General features: G+C 41.1%; 1 protein-coding gene across 1 annotated transcript in view; it reads left to right on the top strand.

The window, feature by feature from the left end:
* Positions 1 to 302: 302 nt before the first annotated feature.
* FAT1 (FAT atypical cadherin 1) overlaps positions 303 to 14,950 on the top strand; it is a 325,756-nt gene continuing 311,108 nt past the window's right edge. Inside the window, exon 1 of the mRNA XM_063920802.1 lies at positions 303 to 1,002. The gene's annotated coding sequence lies outside the window, so the exon portion shown is untranslated. The remainder of the gene's footprint in view (positions 1,003 to 14,950) is intronic.

Here is a 14,950-nt window from a genome sequence, read left to right as displayed (position 1 = left end):
CAAATGATCTGTGCTTATTTTAAATTTAGCTCAGGGACATCCGTGTCTTGTACTCCTTGAACTGCTCCCTCCCTCATTGAAGGTGCCTATCAATACAAGTGGAGGGGAGGGAGCCAGGAGCCTGTAAGGAGGAGTATCAAAGAAGAGAATGAATTATATGAATGATAAAAGGCAAAGAGGATGGAACAAGAGCAATTGAAGAAGCTTCAAGGGGGAGAAGGGTTGTCAAGAGGAGATGCAGAATTATTTATAATTTACTTATGAACAGCTATTTATATAGTGCACACATATTTCCCAGCGCTTTACAGAGAATATTTCAGTCATTCACATTACAGATGAACTGGATAAGCCATAGCTGAGAGCTTGATACAGTGCAACAAGAGATAGCACGCTTGGCAGGCTGAGAGAAGCAAGGCTGCAATAAAATGAATGACATGCAGATTTGGAAAGAAGTGACTGTTTAGAAGCACATAGTACAGTTTCTTGGCTGGAAGAATCCCCTGTTCATGAAGTGAGGGGGTGGAGGAGAGCGTGACGTCACCACCCCTCCAGTGAGCCTTGTCCCAGTGCTGGCTGCAGGCAGGGGAGGCAGGCACAGGGAAAGCCAGGCACTCTGCTAGACTGCTACTGCCAGTGCTACAGCCACAGAGCTCCACAACTTCTATCATTCCTGCTTTGCACAGACATGTCTTGAAGACTTGGATTTCCTCTCTTCCTTGGATATTTATTACCCCACCCCACCCCCCACTCTTGTACTGGGGGCCATTCTCTGGTCTTTCATTGATGTCCAAAGATTAAGGATATTTTCCTGGTGATGCTGAGACTGGATGGTGGATTTCCTGACGGTGTACTGGGCACTTATTCCTTGGGGCTATGCAAGAAAACAAGAGCAGCAAGAGAGAAAAGTTCTCACTTAGCAAAAGGTCGGCTAGCTGAAGCCGATGGGCCATCCGTAAAATAACCGCAGCTCTGGGCGATAAATAAAACGATCCAGCTGGTCTGGTAAGTTTCCCGTACAGTAAACAGTTTTCTTTTTTATTTTGCAAGTAGAAAAATAAAATAAGAAGCAAAAGGAACATCACACAAAACACACAAACAGACATATGTGTACATGCAGGGGCACAGCCGTTCAGGATGTACAGTTTTACGAAAATCTAGTGTTTGGGATTTATTTTCAATAAAAGACATATATATATATACATATTCCATGTCCAACTTCTGCGGAAGGTAACTTAATGTATTGTAGTGCAGCGCCCTCTAGGCCGTGTCAGTGGTAACGCAGCCTCGTCCAGGAGAAAGTTAATCAGTTCCTACAGCTTCAATGCTGTGCGTTGTTTTCTTGCTGGTTGTTGTGGACAGGTTGAAACAATGTTGCCGCTGCTTCTGGTGTAGAATATTAAGGATTTGTAACTGGATAATAACAAGTGTAGCGCTCTCATTTGTTATCCTTCCAACCGAGATTCTACACCTGTGGATATTATATAATGTTGTAGCATCAGTTTTGGAAGCCATGATTTCTAAAATATATAAATAACTCACTCACACGCTCTCTCTCTCTCTCTCTCTCTCTCTCTCTCTCTCTCTCTCTCGCTCTCTCTCTCTCTCTCTCTCTAAAATGTGTGCTTTCAGTAACAGGAATCTGTCACCCTTTGCAAGGCACTGTGCTACTGCTCACTTCTTGGTTTCCTTTAGATTGCAAGCTTTTATGCTCTTTACCTCCTCATTCCCATGCGGTTTCCATGTTTGTGTAAATGTTAGAGTGATGTCAATGCTATAATGCTTTGTATTTCCAACTTTACACAGTTTTGCAGTAGATATTGGCTCTTTATAAATCAGTAATGAGATGAATAAATCTAATATCGTGCACAGGCTGCTCCATTGTCCCAACTCAGATATACAGTACATTTACTTCTTAGGAACTATTTTCATAAACCTCTCACAATAATCCCTATGAAAATCTCATACATTTACAGTATGTGTATTAAATAAAAAGACAAGTTAGCTGCCCTAGCACAACACAGAGTAATGTCATAAATTGGTGAAATGTCACAAATCCTGAATTATATTAGTAGTAGTAGTGTTATATGTGTTATTATCATTAATATAATTATTATTAATAACAATAATAAATAATAATAATAATCGGTGGGATGTAATGGAGTCCGAGATCGCCAGAGGCGCGGAATGCCGACTGATCTCGGATGTTTTTTTAAAGGGGCAATCACTTACAAGGCAAAATCATGCCTTGTGTTTGCCCATTTATAAAAAAAAGTCTGAATATGTTGTTATTATTATTATTATTATTATTATTATTATTATTATTATTATTATTATTATTTGTTGTATACTATGAGTTCAGACTTAAGCTATCTGTTGTAACTGCCTGGCTCCAAGTCAGATAATGTAGCAGCGTAATGCTATTTTTCATGGACCCAGCTAATGAACTAGACATGTGCATGCCTTTCTAGTGTTTAATAATGGTTTCCTGGTAAGTGCATCATGTGGTTAGAAAGTCTGTTCTTGTTACCCTAACACCACCACAATATGGCCACAAGAAATGACTCCTTATTAGACTGCACACAATAAATCACTTCCTAACACTGCAAGCATTGATGCTGCTGGGATAACATGGCCTTGTTTGCTTCTGAGCAGCACTTATTTCTGAATCACTAAAGGAGTATGTAAGAAATCAGCGCTGTCTGTCACCCAGACTTCACCCTGTTTGTCTACCACTCCTGTGATTTGCATGATGGTGTGAAGGTGAGGGTGGTCTGTGCACCTCCTTCTGTCATCAGACCATTCTAGCACTAGCTTCCCCCATAAAATGAATGTCTTCGTCCTCAGAATGTGACATGTTGCTGTTAAATCCCTCTGGAAAAGTTGGGACAGTCTGCAGAAAAAGGATACATTTCCCTGAGTGCCTAAGTACAGCAAAATTACCGCTTCTGACCGATATGTGACAGGCCCTCATTAGAGACCGGTGTCCTCCCTCCTGATTTTAATATTGTGCAGAAACTAAGAAGTGTCCAACTGTTTCTTAACAACCGTATCGCAAATATTAGAAAGCTTAGGGTTCTGTCTGCAGGACAGATGGTATTTCCCTTTCCCCCCTGATTTATGAGTCAGGCATGGGGAGGCTGGTTGCTGTGTGGCTGAAGGGATCACCATTTTCCTCTCCTCCTGGCTGCAGATAGTTTGGTTTACTCTGGATTCCCAGCTGTGTATACAAAAGAAATAAAACTGAGAGGAATGTTTAGTTGTGTGCAAGCAAGACACTTCTATAGTCTAGCAGCACATACAGGTTGAGTATCCCATATCCAAATATTCCGAAATACGGAATTTTTTGAGTGAGAGTAAGATAGTGAAAACTTTGTTTTTTGATGGCTCAATGTACACAAACTTTGTTTAATACACAAAGTTATAAAAAATATTGTATTATAAGACCCTCAGGCTGTGTGCATAAGGTGTATATGAAACATAAATGAATTGTGTGAATGTACACACAATTTGTTTAATGCACAAAGTTATTAAAAATATTGGCTAAAATTACTTTCAGGCTGTGTGTATAAGGTGTATATGTAACATAAATGCATTCTGTGCTTAGACTTAGGTCCCATCACCATGATATCTCATTATGGTATGCAATTATTCCAAAATACGGAATAATCCGATATCCAAAATACCTCTGGTCCCAAGCATTTTGGATAAGGGATACTCAACCTGTAATAGTATCGCTTCATGAATGGAACATGTACCTCAGATTTTTAACATTTTTTACATGTACAGATCAAACAAAATATACGTCCGCTGACATTTTAGAACCAGACTTTTTACTGTGCATTTTTATTTTTTCCAGAGATTTTTAGTTGCAACATATGCCTTATAAATAACCGTTCCACTTCAGCCCCTTGCTTTTTCTGTTCATTTATAGTCTTATGAGCCAAATACATTTGGCACGTATGTCTCATATGTAATTGTTTACTATACCAAGTGTTTGGTAGTATATGTATATTATATGTTAGAACACAGTTTCGCTCAAACACTGCTTCTATGTGTGAATGGCACATTCCAAATCATGGGCATGCAGCATACCATCACCATGGCGTTGCCCTCTAGTGGCATCCCTGCTGACCATCGTGATAGTATTATTTCACATCCTCAATCCCCTCAATATGCATAGCTACCCGCAAGTGCATGAAAGCAACATTGTGACGTTACACTATAATTAACAGACAGTCAGAGTTACAGTAAGTTAATTCCAGTCCTAAGAACTTCATATGGCTGTTTTATAAATCACTATAAGTGACAATGGGAAGTAGCAAAGCATGGCATTAGGAGCAGTACCAGTTCTGTATCTAAGGGTCCGGCCACCCCTGGTAAAGTGAAGGACTTCACTAACTAAAACTTTTAATCAGCAACATCATGACGCAGTCCACTGCCAGAAGCTCATACCAAAAGGCAAAGCTGAGGTAATTTACAGGGAGCCTTCCGTAAGGGGTTAAAATGTGTGGTTGACTGCACCAGATATCGCCCCTAGCCCTTCACCCAGCACCTCAACAAGTGCCATCGCTGCCAACTATTAGCGGCTGCTCCGAGCAGCAGATGCAGTCCATGTCATCTGATGATAACCATTGGATGTATTGTCTCCTAACAACTCTTATGATTGCCATCATGTGGGGTATGTGTTTTGGTTCACTGACTTGGTCCACCACTGATCCATCCTCAATATCAGACTCTTTCAGACTGTTGGGAAACGCTGAGTCCACTGTATAGAAAATTCTGCTGCTCAAAATAGTGATAAAAAAAGAAACACATACATGTCCTTTTAAGGAACTATTGAAGCATACCGTTTGAAAATACAGTAGTTCATATGAGCACATGTTAATCTAGAGAACAGATTATAAAGGCACATAACAGAATATAAAATCCATGTTTTAACTTTAACGTAAATTCTCTATCTCTCAAAGCTCTGTACTAGACAATGCTCTGTTGCTCTATGAAAATCAGTACAGAGATGGAGAGCACATTAGTGAAGACTGCCCATGTAGACATATCCTATGGCTTTCATTACAATATGCACAAAGTTTTACGTAGTTCTATTGACATTATTATCATTACCCTTATTTATATAGTACAACACATTACACAGCTCTGTACAGTGTATTCATTCTCATCAGGTTTTGGCCCAATGGAACTCACAATCCAATTTCCCTATTACAGCAGCACAAACATACACTAGGACTAATGTAACTATTTTGAATGGATTATCTATATAAGTTATTAAGGGAATATATTATCCAATTTACTTAGTGGTTGCAAAGATAAGAGTCAGACAGTTGCATAGATATAACTTTTTTTATTTATTTTTTTAACAAATTCTGTCTTTATTATTTGATTTTATGATTAACTTGCTTACTTCTGAAAAAGCATTTCAGGGAGATTGTGAAAATAACATTAATAAGTGCGGACGTGTACTGCTACATCTGAGAGGTGTGTGATAAAATGACTTACTGTATAGCCAAATGTAAATGACCCAAAGCAGTTAGTAAGATCTACTTGTTGATGAAAAGACATTGACACTTTTCAGGGCTTGTTAGTGTATTGTTTTTGTTTTTTTTTGCAAGAAGTTCCATAAAGTGGTCACGAGAAACCTTATTTGAAAATGCATGTTGGCATAGGGATCAGTGGGTCAGATGTATTAAGCCTGGAGAAGTGATAAATAAGTGATAAGTGCAAGGTGATAACGTACCAGCCAGTCAGCTCCTGTCATTTTTCAAATCCATAATGATTGGCTGGTGCGTTTTCACCTTGCGCTTATCACTGCTTTATTACTTCTTTATCCCTTCTCCAGGTTAATACATCTGCCCCATCATTGTGCCTTATAACCAATGCAAGGAAATGGCACTGATCATTTAAATGTATATATATATATATATATATATATATATATCTGATTTATTTTTCCCCCCAAGAATATGACAGCTACATAATGCGGGGTAAGGTGCAATCAGGGAGATTCCTAGGGGTAAATTTACTAAGGTGGGATATTTTTAGAACTGGTGATGTTGCCCATAGCAACCAATCAGATTGTATCTATTATCTTCTAGAAGCAGCTAGACAAATGTTAAGTAGAATCTGATTGGTTGCTATGGGCAAATTCACCAGTTCTAAAAAACTCCCACCTTAGTAAATTTACCCCCTAGACTCTACAGGGAGTCAGGGAGATTGCTACTATTCCAGGGAATCTCCCTGATGATCACGGAGTGTTGGCAAGTATGCCACATACACATATGGATATTACTTGAAAGCAAATAGGTGGAAAAATGGACGGACTAATGGAAGGATAAGAAGTTGGTACTAATACAGGTTCTGCTCATGTCATTTGTCTGGGTTAATGCGATTGTCAGAAGTTTGTGTGCTCTTGCAGGCAGTTTTGTATTGCAATTTTGACTAAGTCTCACCTAGGAATTTTGCCGTTTTGTGTACTTCAGACGTAAAGGATTCTATTTTAGTTTTGTTCTATAAAAACCTCTTCACACACAAACACAATCTTACAAAGGCCTCAATGCATGGTCTAACATGCTTAGATTTCTATACTTTGTGCAGTATCCTTATCACACTGCTGCTAAATACAACAGTACGGTGAGAAATAGAGTTTGACCTGATCAAACACTTGCTGAAGGTAACAGAGAAGGGCTGTTACAGACGGATGTGTCACAGTAATCTGTTAGGAAGCATAGTGTTTTAATCAATATATAGGCACATGATATATGTTTTGACTGCCCATTGGAAAGGCTACAAATGTATGTTAGGCTACAAATGCACTTGCAAATGTCCGTTACTTTTGTAAATGCCAGTTGGGTTGTTAGTTTCCATTTTTATGCGTTTCATATACAGTATGTACTGTAATACACTTAGCTATTAACTTAATGCTATTAACTTAATGCTGGGGAAAGAATCCTTACTTATTTTATGCAGTCTCTACTAGTTTCATTTCAGGGTTGATTAAGGGTTTAGGAAGACTAAAATCTGTTAATTTATTTAATGTTGGTTCTTGTTCGGGTGAAGGAGGCATAGTTGTTAAGCATCAATACTATGGGGAGTGAGGTATAATTGTTACATGTGCTTGCTATTAATTTAATATGTGGGCTGATTGGGAGAGTGTTATCTCTTGCTAGGCTGTCAATAAAGTAAATAGTATCTACCCTTTTCCAATCACTAAAAAATGGATACTTTAGAGCTGTATTCAATTAAGTTCATTTTTTTCCGACTGGTCGAAAAAAGCCAAATTATCTGACACAGGGTATTCAATTGTGGGCATTTTCGACCACTTTTTAATCCATTTTCGCCCATGCCGTTTCACTTATTTTTTTTGTTGAATCTGCATAGGCAAAAATTGTTCAAAAAATGGGCGAAATTGCCGCTGATACGCGTGGTTTTCGCTAGTGCTGGATTTTTTCGACCAGTCGAACAAATGGAATAGGTTGAATAGGTTGACCTAAATCGGGCGAAAAGTAAAATGGCAATAATTGATATTGAATGGATCCTTCACACAAACCCGTCGATGACTGGTAATCCCCTTTGCAGCCATCTGTCACGCCTGCGCATTGCAGTGCATACACATGCGCAGTTCCGATCCGATCGCACGCTGTGCGAAAACGCACAGCAGCGATCAGATCTGAATTACCTCCTTAATCCCTTGCTGCCCTGTCACGCTACAAATGGATATTGATTTTCTACTTGCTCCCATATAGGCATCATCATGTTCCTAGGCATGCTGGGACTTGTAGTTGCACAATAAGTAGAGGACAAAATAATGACATTCAAATTAATAGCATTGATGTATCATAATGCCACTAACTTGGTGCCCCCACCCCCTCATCTTGAAACCCATCATTATCTGACACTGCTAACAGGACCACTGTGTTTACATGAAGGCATCTGCAGCTCACGGTGCAGGATGTATGAATATTCCAAGTCCTATTAACAGATCAGATCTGCTTTACTGAAACAGATTGAAACAGAGTGGGTACATATGTCTGTACTAGATTGTTTTATTTACCAGTTATAGCTGTGAAATTCATATCTACTAACACTTATAACTTAAAAATGAAGACATCTCATAGCCCTTATAAATATAGGCCCTACCCACATGTTGCTGCATTATAGGATAGTATTATATCATGCCCAATATGATAGCTCACTCCCTTTTACCTATGGAAAATCAGGATGTTCCATGACAAAAAAGACAGTTGTGTTGTCAGTCACAGAATTACCAGTAAGTATAACATTTATTGACACCAAAATGTAATTTCATTGACAACAGTTGTCATTGTTCTTTTATCTTCGGCAACACTGAGAGCAAGGCTAACAGTAATGAAGATAAAGAAGAGAGTATACAGTAAATGTGTGTATGATGTAGCAAAGACAACAAAAGTGAAATACATTAATATAGTGAGGATGTGATCAGATGGCCTTACTCTGATGGAGGTGCTAATCTAATCTAGAGTTAATTACCCTGAGTGGGTTTACGCTACCACTCATGAGGTATAGGGATTCCTTTTCACTATCTGTAACTGCCTGTTACTAACTAGAGATGGCCATTGGTGAGTTATCCATCGTTTGTCACCACCGATGGTACCATTGATGGATAACTTTGATGGTGTAAAACCATCTGAAAGGGAACCATCAATGGTTTTACCCACCAATGGTCACCCCTGCATTAATGTTAAATGAATTGCAGGCCAATCAGAGCCCGGGGTGAGTCTTCACGGTTGTCAGGGGCAGAACTAAGTTCTGCGCCCTGACACTTGGAGGGAAAAATAAAAAAAATTGGTAGCTCTGAACCATAGATGGCAGGAAACCATCTGGTCCTCACCCATCCATAGTAAAAGTATTCAACATTGCTCATAGACCATCATTGATTTAAAACCGATGGTCAATGGACATCCCTATTACTAACTCCTTCTATTGTATCACAGGAGGGTAACTTGCTGCTACTGGTTGATGTCGGCTAATTATTCACTGGCCACTTATTATAGACAAGTGGTGCACATGGTAGTGGCAGAGGGCTTTGGCTCAGAGACACTGGGCTCATCTGTTGGACAACAGTTAGGTGTTTTGTGCTTAGCTATCTGGTATTCTCGGGATGCAAGTAAAGGCAGGCATCTTTGCAGTAGAAAGATGTCTATTTGCACCAGTAACATTTCTTTAAAAATACAGTTAATTCTTAGTTGAAGGTACTAGGAATATCACATCCTACAGATATTCTTACAAGTTGAGATGATACACACATTTCAGCTTTAATTATTTAACCAATCCAGCTGAATGCTTTGTACTATTTATCAGGACTGTAACTAGGGTAGTGCACACCACACAGTTTTCAGCTCCTCTGTCTGTGTTTCCAGGGACAGCTGCAACACTGCCCGCTGTGAATATTACAGCAGGCAGCGCTGGGCAGTCCGAGTGTAATTTCCCTGTGTGGTCTGCAGTGCAGCGTGCGAAGTGGAGTGGCCGGTCTCAGAGCAGCTCACAGTGCAGCGTGAGAAGAGGACTAGCAGATCCTGCAGCTAGTCAGAGAGAGCTATAGTACTGCTGTCATTGATGCTGTAAATGACACAGACACACACTTATACTCTCTATCTCTTAATTTTCACTGTAGAGGGGATGTGTAGGGGCTCTACCTGGCGTAATGTGTTTAAGGGACTCTGCTGGGCATAATTTGTTTAAGGTAATGACAAACAAAAAATAATCACCTGGCCTCATTAGACTAATAATAATAATAATAATAATAATGTGTTTAAGGGGCTCTGCCTGGTATAATGTGTATAAGGGGCTATACTTGTCGTAATGTGTATAAGGGGCTCCACCTGGTGTAATGTGTATAAGGGGCTCTACCTGGCATAATGCGTATAAGGGACTCTACCTGGTGTGCATATAAGGAACTCACCTGGCGTAACGTGTATTAGGGGTACTACCTGGCATAATGTGTATAAGGGGCTCTACCTTGCATAATGTGTTTAAGGGGCTCTACCTGGCATAATGTGTATAAAGGATCTACCTGAAATAATGTGTATAAGGATTGTACCTGGCATAATGTGTACAAGGAGTACTACTGAACGTAATGTGTATAAGAGGTACTACCTGGCATAACGTGTATATGGGGCTCTACCTGGCATAATGTGTCTAAGGTGCTCTACTTGGCATAATGGGTATAAGGGGCTATGCTTGGTGTAATGTGTATAAGGGACTCTTCCTGGTGTAATGCATATAAGGGGCTCTACATGGTGTAATGTGTATAAGGGGTACTACTGTATGGTCTACCGTACATACGCCCATTCCCCATGAAGCCACGTCCCTATATTTTTTTACATGCACCTTCAACGCGCACTGTCCCTGTTTTATTATTGGGGTGGTGGCACCAATTCTCTTTCTAGAACAAGATACCAAAATATCAAGTTACAGCTCTGCTGTCTTTGTGTATTCAGCTGGAAATGTTTTACACGAGTTGACATTGTTCCCAGTGGACAGAGAGAAAATTCTACCCTCTATGCATGAGGCAGACTGGGGAGGACGCTCAGCCAGGCCCTGCGTTGCCTGCTCAGCAAAGGGATGCAAAGCAGGGAGGCATCGGACTGGAGAGGCGCTCTCCCTACTTTGCATCCCCGCTTCTGCGCCTGCCTCCTCTGCTGCTGCTGCTGCCGGCTACTGTGCCTGTCACAAGTTTGAATACACGTTATTTCTTTTGAAAAAAAACGTGCCTGGTTGCTATGCCTGCTGTTTGGGGGGATATGCAAGCTACTGGACATCACAGCTGACGCCAATAGGGTAGGGGCCCCTGCACATTGCTTTGCTCAGGAGCATATACTGTCGTTAAGGCATTGTGTATAAGGAGCTTTACTGTGGGTGTGGTGTGTGATGGGTACTACTGTGTAGCGTAACTTGTATAAGGGGCACTACTGTGGGTGTCGGGTGTTATGGGTGCTACTGTGTAATGTACCTTGGATAAGGGTCACTACTGTGTGGCGTATTGTGTATAAGGGACACTACTATTTGAATTGGAGGTACTGTTGTGTGGCAACGTCCCTTCCTTGTGAGACAACACCCCTTTTTTGTGGCGCCTTCTGTGCCCGTTGTCCCTTTTTCAGTTATGGGAGGGCGCGAAATTATAGTTTGCAGGGAGGCGCTGAACACCCTAGCACTGGCCCTGAGCTCAGCCCTTGGTCAGACCCAGATAAACTAAATCACTAGGGCGGTGTTATTTCTCCATCTTCCTCCATGTATACTATCAGGAGACTGGCTGCTTGCTCTTGCCAAAAAGGGCTCCAGAGGGTAGGTAGCTATACCTTGGGATAGCAGTCTTCCTGCTACTGATGCTGGAGGGTGTGGAAGTACGTGCTTGGGGTGCAGTGGCTGCTTGCCATGCATTTATGCAATTCTTTTTTTCAGTACACAGTAATACCATCTGGCCTGCTACAATATGGAGAGGGGGGTCATACACTGATTGGGGGTTTTGTTGTACACTGACTGACTGGGGGTGGCGGGGCATTGGCATACACTGACTGACTGGGGGTGGCAGGGATTTGGCATACACTGACTGACTGGGGAGGTGGGGGGGGGGGTTGGCATAAACTGACTGGGCGGGGGGATTGTTTGAGGAAGAGAGGCCCCAAATTGATACTTTGCTTAGGGCCCCATGAGGTCTAAATCAGCCTCTGGGTGCATCCCAGAAACAAATTGGTTGGAGTTACCATTTAAGGTTAGTTATAGGTTTACAACACTATCGCCAAATGTGTGACCTGCTTAAAAATCTAACTACAATCAATAATTTGACAACAATCTACATATTCAAAAAAGGGAAGAATGGAACTGCGTATATCATCCAAAATGAGACATTTATTCAATATCACAATATAAAAGAGAAAATTCCCCCAATTACCGGCCGGTTTTAATAGATAAAACAATTAGAATACTGGTTAGTGTATTCAATAACTCCTAGCATGAAATTTCATGCTAGGAGTTATTGAATACACTAACCAGTATTCTAATTGTTTTATCTATTAAAACCGGCCGGTAATTAGGGGAATTTTCTCTTATATTGTGATATTGAATAAATGTCTCATTTTGGATGATATGCACAGTTCCATTCTTCCCTTTTTTGATTTACTTAAATGGGGTCAGAGAAACCAGGCCCTAGGAACGTGCGGCTACAATCCAATACAATCATTGGCGCCCAATTGTGTTTTTTTTTCTATAAATCTACATATTCACTGGTTATCCTGCATACAAAAGTGTGTATGAAATGATGGGCGGTACCCAGTAGCAACAGTAATTTAGCGCAGCTAATTGACTCGCTCGGGGCTATCCTATTAGCCCCAATGCCTGAGCCTTACAGGTATTTGTTTTTTGTCTGCCTCCAAATTCCCGATAAGTAACCATTTTTTCTGTAATTGCAACCATGGAAACATGCTTTTTGCGGATCCTTTGTGTTTCCTTGTGAAAATGGGTAATTAGTCGCACAAAAAAACGGGCTTTAATTGGATAGCCTGATAATGACCACTTTAATTAAACTTTTTTTTCCATGCAACCAGTTACCGTGTCTAATGGGATACCCTCCGTAGTGTTAGTCTAAAGTCTCGCAATACTTATGTGGCTGTATCGAAGGCTACTGAAATATATCTACTGAGTACCATTGGCCCTGACTATAATGCGTGAGTAACACTGCACTTTGATCCCAAGAGTTGACCTATTTTTTGCAATATCAGATAAGATTCTTTAGCTATATCAGTGAGTTGTGTAAAAATTGGGTGTGACTGTCATTCTCTTTAAACATAAAAAGACGTGGGTCAAAGTCTGTGAACTTGTGCAAGATGTTTATTTTTGTGCTTTTTACAGTAGTTTATCAGCAAATCTCATTTAAAAAAATATGAAAGTATAGTTACACAGTAAACTAGCTGTGAGGTAAGCCACTGTCAGGAATCAGTCAGTGTCCAGTAAGATAAGACTTCAATCCATAAAATCCACCTCAGGGCTCCTGAGTCTTGAGCGTGGTACAGATGTAAGGAAGGGCTTACCGTGTCTTCTTGCTGGTCCTGTTTGTAACATGACATTTTTAAGCAAATAAAATAAAAAAAATAAAAAAATGTTTGTGAAAAGATCACATATTATAGGCACATATAGGTCCAAGGCAAAAGAGACAGCGCTATAAAGACTAGAGGGTGACTCTTGTTTCATCATACAGCATCAGTTTTCTTTTTCTTTTCTTTTTTACTTCCCAGTTTGTATATGTTTGATAACTTTAGTTGTTATTTTTCCAGTATGTATTGCATATCTGTTGTGTCACAGTGGTTAGCATTGCTACCATGACAACTGTTGTTGCCTTGATTCAAATTTAACTTAGGTGTCTGTACTGTTTTTTTAGGTGCTTTGAGGATCCAGAACTACACTGGTAGTTTAGTTAGTCCTAACTAAAATGGTTCTAGCATAGTTTTCACTAGTTATCAGGCAAAATAGTGACATAATAAGCCTGGTTCTCACATGCCCCATTCCTAATTACCAGAGACCCCCAAACCTGACCAATCACGCTTCCTTACTAACCATCCATTACCACACCCAATGTACTCAAATTCTCGCCCATTTTAGGATCCATAAATCAGTAAGATTGGGAATTATGGACCTTATTCAGTAAGAATTGCAGATTCTGCTCCTTAGCAGAATCTGCAATCCTTTCAATCGCATGCTGGGCAAGGACTCCCAGCATGCTACCCACCGCCCACTCACTGCGATCACACTCTAATTGCGATCGCAATGCAATTAGAGCATGGTCGCAGAAACTATGGAAGCCTTCTGCCGGTGCAGCCTGGCTGCGACGGCAGGAGTCCCGCCGCTGTTTTTTTTAACAGAGTGGCTGCGTGTGACGACATGCAGCAGGCCCAAAAATGCAGCCGACACGGCCCCGTTTCCCCATCGCCACCCCGAAAATACTCAGTCGGCACCCCCCGTCCCGCAAACGCCTCTGCCTGTCAATCAGGCATAAGTGTTCACAGTTAATGCGGGCCAACTGCATTAATAGCACGTGCAGGACAGGACCTGCACATGCGCGCTAGCCCCTGATCTCAAAAAATGCGGTGATGCAACCTGAATCAGGCTCCTTGTGTTAATATACTATATGTGTATGACTGCTGCAGGAAATTAGATTGTAAGCCCCTAGAGTCATGGAATGTCTACAAGGAGAGCACAGGAAACCACAGGTGAGAAAAAACAACAACATTCTTTGGTATAGTTTGATAACGGATGCTAAAAGAGAGGGTTTAGTGGTGATGATGATGATGATGAAGATGATTCAAGGGCCCTAGGATATCTTTTAGAGCTTGGTATTGGGGGGGGGGTGTCCAAATATGCGGGGGGAGTGGCCACATCACATTACAAATATCTGGGCTCTCTTTGTATGCTGCAGGGATTGTGACCACAACCAGAATAATTTGCTGGTAGAGTGAGTCCTCTGACCCCATACAACAATACCTCACTGCACACTTGCCGACTTTCTGGCTGCCCTCTCCGGGAGAGAGCAGCCAGGAAGGCACAACAGGGGGCGTGACATTAATGTATGAGGGCAGGGCGGGGGCATGGACATGCGATCTGATGGTGGTCCTGCATGGCCACATACTAATCAACTGATGGCCAAAGCTGTGCGCTCAGCCTAGAATGTGGGTCTGTGCGTCACACCCCATTAGGTGTTTGCAGCACTGTACTATGGCAAGGCTATATGTGCAGCTACAGTGGATGGGGCCCAAGAAACAGCCACAGAGGAACCCCAGGTTGCTCTCTCTCAGTAGTTTTGGCTGTGCCACATACAATACAGTAAAAAAAATGAGTCTACAGAATATACATTTCCATGAACACAATGCTGCTGTGTCAGTGCAGCTAATCATGTCACACATGATCATGTGTT

This window comes from Pseudophryne corroboree, chromosome 1, assembly GCF_028390025.1.
Source record: "Pseudophryne corroboree isolate aPseCor3 chromosome 1, aPseCor3.hap2, whole genome shotgun sequence".
Classification (NCBI taxonomy): Eukaryota; Metazoa; Chordata; class Amphibia; order Anura; family Myobatrachidae; genus Pseudophryne; species Pseudophryne corroboree.
The sequence above is the reverse complement of the archived record's forward strand: the minus strand, read 5'-3'. Positions and strand labels throughout refer to the sequence as shown.